We start from the raw sequence: 8232 nt of genomic DNA on the forward strand, positions 1-8232 counted from the left end.
CTTCCGCCTCCAAATCATGTGGTTAATTTCAACCAGGCTAAACTTATCAGGGCAATTGCGCGTGCACGTCCTACTTCAAAAGGCAGGAAAGGTCGATCACCAAAACAATGATTTTCTAACGGTATAATGGTTCTAAACTCAAAGAAAAGGGCTCTCTTTTTCTCCGCTGGCGAGCAGGAGATGAACATGAACGCTTATGAAGAATACAAGACCATAATCATGGCAAAATTCAACACCGCCACCGCTGTGAGAGCAAAAGACGAAGCGGTGTGTGAGAATGTCTATACTGTGATATCTATGTATGAATCCGGAACGGTAAGTATGATGTAGTACAGAGGACACCGCTAATAGTTAGAAGCTGCAAGGTTGCTAGTTCAATCCCCCTCCTCTCCTACCACAGTGTAGTTTTACATTTCCTTGTAAGTCGCTTTGAATAAAAGCGTCTGTTAAATGACTAAATGTAAATGTATTAATAACAAATGCAATAAATTGAAGCAGTGAAAATAAATTGTGTGTATTTCTCTCTATTCTTATCATGAGTCCACATAAATCATGTTCTACAATAATGATATGCTATGGTGTACTAATAACGCTCATATCATTATGAGTGCTTTGTTCTCCGCATCACCGACACTACAAAAATGTACCACTCGCAAAAAAAGGCAAGACAGTTCGACTGTGGTGTTTGCAATAAATGACTCGAGAAGGACCTGTAAATTAATTATTCCTTGTCGGCTGAATCGGTAGCACTCATACAAGAACTCATCATGATGGAATAATGGATCTTGGCGATCGCAAAGAACTCTCTCCCTACGCTAATCTAATTATCTAATATCAGTCCTTGGTCAATGGGATCCCTCCTTCTTCCGGGGGTGTGGCAAGCTTATCCAGCTACACTGACTCTACGTTTCCATTCAGGCGAATTATCGGCAGCCGGTATTTCGTCTAGGGGGCATTGTCAGAAAAATCAAGTTTCTCTGTTAAGTAGCAAGTTCGGTTGCAGTGCAGCGCTAATATAGCAGATTAGCTTGTGAAGTCATGAAAATATGATAGATGTTGCGGCTGTCACTCGTGCTCTCATTCATTTACTTATCCATTAAATGTATTCCTTTATACATTTGTGTTCTCTGATTCATTTATATCAGCCAGTTAAATCACGATATCACACATACCAGAGGCAAAACGCACCGATGAGGCTACAGGTTACAAACCAGCTAGCTTCTACATTGATCTTCAATTAAAGTGTTAGCAGCAAGCTAACAATAATGTTCGAGAGCTTCAGATAAGACCTACAATATTCTGTTTGCCCTGACAGTGTTCGTGTAGTATATAAACAACAAACCGAGTCGATGTAGACATATAAAAGTCGTGTGAACACCTTTATTCACATAAAATATTTCCCAGTAACAGAATCCCGAGACTCCGCCATCTTGCTTTGATTTTTTTGATTACTCCCGCCCATCTGCACAACTTCAGCTGCCAATTCTCACACACGTCAAACTGATTGGTTACCGCCTGGTCTGCATTTGCATAGAGTTAAAGGTTCGTCAACTTTGGAAGGGAGGCGGACACGGTTCGTTGCGCGTCGGACGGGACTTCGTCTCCATTCATTCCCAATGAGAGCGGCACGAATAACGTCCTAATGGAAACGTAGCATAACGGTGCAAACCCATGACAGCGACGCGATACGCTTCCATCACTTTGAGTGGGCGTGTTGTAGCGTGTGGAAATAGCATTTTCAAACTGTCAGAGACGACACCAAACATTCTGATTGGCCGCTCCTCAATCGCTCCTCATTTGCAGAGGATTCAACATTTTCCAACTTTTATCGGTCGCGTCGCCCAAAAAGGTGGTCTACGTCACAATGGATTGGCTCCCGTTGAAATGCATGGGATTAGAATATCGCGTCGCTCGTAACGGTGTCATGGGTTTCCACCGTTAGGCCCCATGCACATGAAGTCTAGTTTGCCTGAACCCGGATTCATTTTTCACACATATCCACTTTTCAAATCGCGTGCACATGAACCCAGCGAATCCGATTGAATCCGCTGTAGTACATGCCCCACGCCTGTTGGTGGCGCTTTAACGGTGCTACAAGACAACTGAAGAAAACGGAGAAGAAGACAGGAGCATGCTAATACAGTGACATATGACAGTAGTCGAGCTCCAACTAGCAACGTTTAGCCTAGCCGCATAGCCTACATTTAATCTGCACAGTAACACATTATGGTGGTTTATAAAATCAGTGGTCAGAGCAGACTGTAGGTTAAGCGAAAATAATTATATTTGTTATTGATAATAAAGAGTTTAGAACAGTGCAACAAAGCAATGTGCAACATGACATGTCTGAGTTGTTTAAATGCCTGTGCTTTATGGAGATGCTGAGCTTGAGGACGAGAGACCGCAATGCAAGTGGTGTGGATCCTAGATGTTCCCTGGTTTACTCTTTATTTGCTTCCAATGTCATGGTTTTATTACTAACAACAAATGTAGGCTATTGTTGAGGGCTTTGTCCTTCACGTACTGTACCTCTGAAGTAATGTTAACGCTAGCTAGTAGCTATCGCTATCGTTGTCTGACAGGACTAAAGCTAACGTAACATTCATCTTTATTACAGACCGTTTTGAAACTTCCGTCTATAATACAAATCTTTTCACGTCAGATTTGCTCATATAGGCTATTGCTGACACTTTTAAAACCCGGTTTTGTAAAATTGTCTGATGCAAATAGATTAAACAGTGATAGATTAAAGTGTGGCTTGTTAATAGATACACTTGTATTAATCCCGTTAGGGAAATTCACGTGTAATAGCAGCAAGGTATTGGGAAGATTCGCCGACGAATGAATGCTACGACGAATGCTTCTAGCTTGGGGACTGCTGGTCTTGCTGCCTCTCAACCTGGGATTTTGTTGTACAGCTATGTTTTGATATGGTTGTCATGTGGTTGTTGTGTACTTTTATATTAATAAATCCCATGGATTTGGTACTTTTAAAAAGGAGTTTTTAGTAGTTAATTTGGGTCAGTGGTGGAGTGTTTGTTCGCTCCATAGGGCCACTAAAGGTTGGGGCGTAACAAGATATTTGATGTGCCTTGTTAAGCAGTGGAACACTGTCAAATATGATCAAATGATCAAATCCGCCTATGTAGAGAGGAGGTTTGTGATATTATGTGATTTTGTCTCGGAAATATTATATTTGAAAAACTTAAATAAAATACTGTAGATTATTATTATTATTATTATTATTATTATTTTGATACATGTTGTAGTTGCTGTATGTTGTATTTTATATTGATACTTGGATCTTATATCAAAATACATTTTGATGTATTTTTATTCATCCCTGCATGCGCATGCACACACACACACACACACACGCACACACACACACACACACACACGCGCGCACACACACACACACACAGACACACACACACAATCAGAGAGGCTCTGTGCTGTGGGCAGATATGAGTAGCGTGTGGTGGATGGAGGGAGCCAGCGCTGTAGAGCTCTGTCAGAGAGTCTGAGTGAGTCTAGGCACATGGGCCAGTTGATGGATGTGGATGTGCTGCTCTGGTTCTGCACTGCGGCAGAGTGTGTGTGTGTGTGTCTGCCTGTGTGTGTTGGTGTGTGCGTGTATGTAAGAGAGATGGAGAGAGAGAATGTGTCCGTCTGTGTGTGTATGCACGTGCGCGTTTGTAGCAGTGTTATTGTGTGTATCTCCCTGTGTGTATGTGTGTTTTTGTTTGTTTATCAGTGTGCAAGTTCATGTGTGCAGGTGTTTGTGTGTTTGCTTTTGCGTTTGTTTGTGTACGTGCATGCGTGCGATGTCTGAATGTCTGTGCGTGCTCCAGAGGCAGACAGCTCATCAGTACTCAGAGAGCGCTGCTCACATCTCCACAGGCACAGTGTACACACACACACACACACACACACACACTCACACACAGACACACACACACACACACACACACACACACACACACACACACAGACACACACACACACACACACACAGACACACACACACACACACGCTCGCTCACGCCTGACCGATGCACTCTTAGCTGGCAGCTTAGCTGCTCTCTTGCTGAAGCCCTTATTGAAATGTACAGTTGCGCCCAGTCAACCGATTTGACTTTTCATTGTATGATAGGAATCCAATTTGCCACTCCAGTTCACCAATACAACAAACCCCTTCATTGAAACCCGTATGTTTTTAAAACGTCATTGGATAGCTTTAATATTACACTGTCATATACAGGAGATGTAAATCAACCGAACTGGTTTATAATGAAACTCTGATGATGCCAATTCAAGGGCTGTATTTCATGCTCATGTGGACTGGACGGGAAGGGAAGAAACACCAGTGATGATTCATTTGACACAGAGCTTGAGCGTGTTCCGTGCTGCGTGCACAGATATCGATCTGCTACTGTTCAGCGCTGCTATCTCCCCTCCGCTCCCTCAGCTGTGAATAATGAGAGGGTTGACACAACAGTTACACAATGGCCTCGGCTTTGTTTGTTCAAACGGAGGGCAAGGAATAGATTTAAGGCCTGGCAGGGGGGTGGGGGGACAGGGGGGGTTGGGTAGGGGTGGTTACCCTCTACCCAGAGTCCCGAGCATCCCAATTGCCAGAGCCAATCCTGAGCGCTTGTCAGGGTCGTGTGTAAAGATAATGACCCCGCCCCAACCGAACAACCCCCCCCCCCATTCTGTGCCCCCCCCTAACCATGCCCCGGAGGTGCCATCCATGGCTGAGTGGGCAATTGTGCTTCCTGTGCCTGTCCAGATGTTGGCCTAATTCACTGAGACTGGCAGCGTATGTGCTCCATTCATGCCCTCTTGTGCCGGCGTGCCAAAGACCATGGCAAGCTCATTTGCATCGTGGGCACAGTCAGAGGGGGTTGGACGCTGTTGCCACCGCCGCGATGGCAGAAGACCACCCAGTGAGGCAGAGGAGCCACGCTGAGGAAGCCACAGAGTTGTGCCCAGTTCACCACACACACACACACACACACACACACACACACACACACACACACACACACACACACACACACACACACACACACACACGCGCACACACACACACACGGTCCTTGTCTGAACCTGCTCAATGGGCCTGGACACTCAGTATTTGACCTCATGGGTTTACGGGGAGTTCAGGGCACCCCCCTACCCCTCCCCCAACCCCCCAGATACACATACAGATACACACTCCTCACCTCCACAATTCCAGCTCTGATTTATAGTCAATCGTGTGAGCTGTCGGGCCATTTGTGGAGAGAAAGAACACTGCAGAGGAAAACAGGTCCCATTCATTCGCCACTAGAACACATGACTAGGGGTGGGGGTGAGCGCCGAGGTTCTTGTTGTTTGGTTGTTTGTTCTTGAACCTCACACATCTTTACTGTGCCAGTTCCCCAAAGTATACTTCTGTGGATTTGAATGTGTGTGTATTTGTTTTGCGTGTGTCTGTTGGGAGGGCTGTTCTGAGACTTTTTTGGGTCTGTATTTGGTTATTTATTTATTAGATGTCATTTTTTTACTTTCCTGCTTGCGTGCAATGGTGTGGATTAGTCAGACATTAAATAATAAATAATAAATAATTAAAAAAAAAACATTTTCACAGATGGTGTTTTGAGCATATACTCTACTCCATAATAAACAACATCAAACCCAATGGTGAGTGTACAGTATGTGCCGTACACATCTCATCAAACCCAATGGTGAGTGTACAGTATGTGCCGTACACATCTCATTAAACCCAATGGTGAGTGTACAGTATGTGCCGTACACATTTCTGTTGTTGTGTTCTGAGGGCTCCGGGCCATTTCATAGTGTTGGTGTCTGAGCGAGACATCCTGCTTGGCACCTGGTTGAAAAGCAAAGGGGCAGGCGGGTCCCCACCTCAGCCACCTGTCCCCTTGGCACCCAGCCTTGCCCACCTCAGCCACCCGTCCCCTTGGCATCCAGCCTTGCCCACCTCAGCCACCCGTCCCCTTGGCACCCAGCCTCTTCTCAGACGCCAGCCACAGCACGAGGTTCACACCCTCCCAGATGCTGCATCTTGAGACAGATGTTTCTGCAAGCTTAGTGTCACAGAGACGCTATGCTCTCTCTCGCTCTCTCTCTCTCTGTGCATTTGAGTGTCAGTGTGAAGAAAAGATGGATGCGTATGTGTGTAATTCTACAGAGGGATGTGTATGTGTGTGTGTGTGTGTGTGTGTGTGTGAGGGGGTGCCAAGTTAGCAGCAGGCCCTAAGTGAAAACCGATTCAGAAATATGGCAGGTGGATGACACAAGTCACCACTGTGCTAAAGCTATTCTAGACTCCCCACTACTCAAACACCAACTCCAACATTATTAACACCTCCCAGTTAAATCATATCTCTGTGTCCACTGTATTCTATTCTAATTTAATTTAATCTATTGTATTCTAGGGTATTCTGGCAGAACGTCGTCCTGTATTGTGCCATACTCTGAATACAGTGATTGCCTCACTTCTACGCAAGGCTGATGGGTGGCAGTGGGCCCGAGGCCTAATGCCCGGTTAATCTGACGGACAGTCCAGACTTAATCTCAGTCATCTCTGCTCTGCCGCTCCTTCTTGCCGCTGATGGGCTGATTCCTGGCACGCGGCTTTGCCTGGCCGCACACCGCAGCAAGGCTCGGTAAAAGCAGGAGCGCCGGTGATCTTCTGCCCGTGCGGCCCACGTTGAATGCACCCCCTCGTTAATTGGAGCTCATCTGTATGCGCGAGGAGAGACAGCCAAGCCCCTGGCCCGTCCGCCCCCTCCCACATTCAACGGGAAAGTCATTAAGAATGGCAGCCTGAGACGAATGCACTCATCAAAGCTCTATTATTGTGGGCTAGCATGGCAGTGTCGCTCGTAGAGTGGGAAGTGGCAGATTCGTTTGTGGCTGTGACGAAAGGTGCTTTAACGGTTTGTTTTTTTTAGTTCCCCTTTACTTAAGTGGAGTTGGGCACATTGTCCTTCAGAAATTCATTAATTAATGGTTTTTAATACAATCAAGTTTCCCATGTAAGTTAATATGGTTACATTTCTACTCTCAACCATACATTTAATTCTTAACAGTAGGCTAGACCACTCTGGTTACAACCTGTATCTGCATAAGAGGTGCACTGGATACCCATATTTCCTTTCTAGATGTCTTTTTCATTTCTAAGTCAGACTGAAGATGTAGACCTTTTGACTTGTATGTACATGCATGTTGCTAGTTTCCCAAGATCTGAGATTAAACACTACAATGTGATGAGAATGATGCCACACAAGGCAAACTTTATTATCGCGAGAAATGTAAAAGTCAAAACAGAAACATTTTTCAAACTCACAAATCAAAACAAACCAGATCCAAAAAGCCACACGTAACACCATATCGAAATAAATATAGGGCTTCAACAGTTTTACATCACTCACATTAGTTTGGTATCAGTCACTGAACAGTCAGTTTTCCTCTGACAATCTTTTCATCTGCATGTCTTACAAAGATTATATAAAACAGGATATGTACAAACGGAATAACTATTTAGAGGACATGCTTCAATGCTTAGCTGTACCCCCATAACTACACAATGACAGCACATTGGCCCGGAAGGTTCAAGAAACAGCTTTCTTTTCCACGCGTGAGCCAAGGTTAGTGCGCTAGTTAATAACCTCTTAAACAAAGAGAGACAGATCATTCCGATGGAAAAAAAACAAACAAACAAAACAAAACAAAAAACAGGAAGGTTGCAAGTCCTTTCACTTCTACCAGAAGCAAAGAAAGAGTGTTACAACTGGAGCTTCCAGTCTCTTCCACTCTTAGTCCTCCTTCCCTCCCAAACAGAGAGAGCCAATCTCAGTGCCCTCTCACTACAACTGTTGCTAGGCAATGCAGAGGAATTTCTGGTGTGACCAAAAGAACTGAGGCTTGCAAATCACCACCTGAAGTTGCACACTGCCAAAACTGTCCTCAGCTCCAGACGTAACACGGCCCCTCCGAGACAAAATAAAAACATAAAATACTGACCATGAAAAAGGAAAACCAGTAAACAAACACAATGATTCAAATGGAAAAATAGCTTTCTTTACACAGGGCCAGCCTGTTAGTTATCTTTTTTTTTATTATTTCATCCCCACGAAAGTCCCTCAGTCCCTTAAAACACCTGAGCCAGCCCTTTTCACATTGTCGATTGTTATTTACGTTTGACTCCTATGTCCT

This window comes from Clupea harengus, chromosome 4, assembly GCF_900700415.2.
Source record: "Clupea harengus chromosome 4, Ch_v2.0.2, whole genome shotgun sequence".
NCBI classification, from domain to species: Eukaryota; Metazoa; Chordata; class Actinopteri; order Clupeiformes; family Clupeidae; genus Clupea; species Clupea harengus.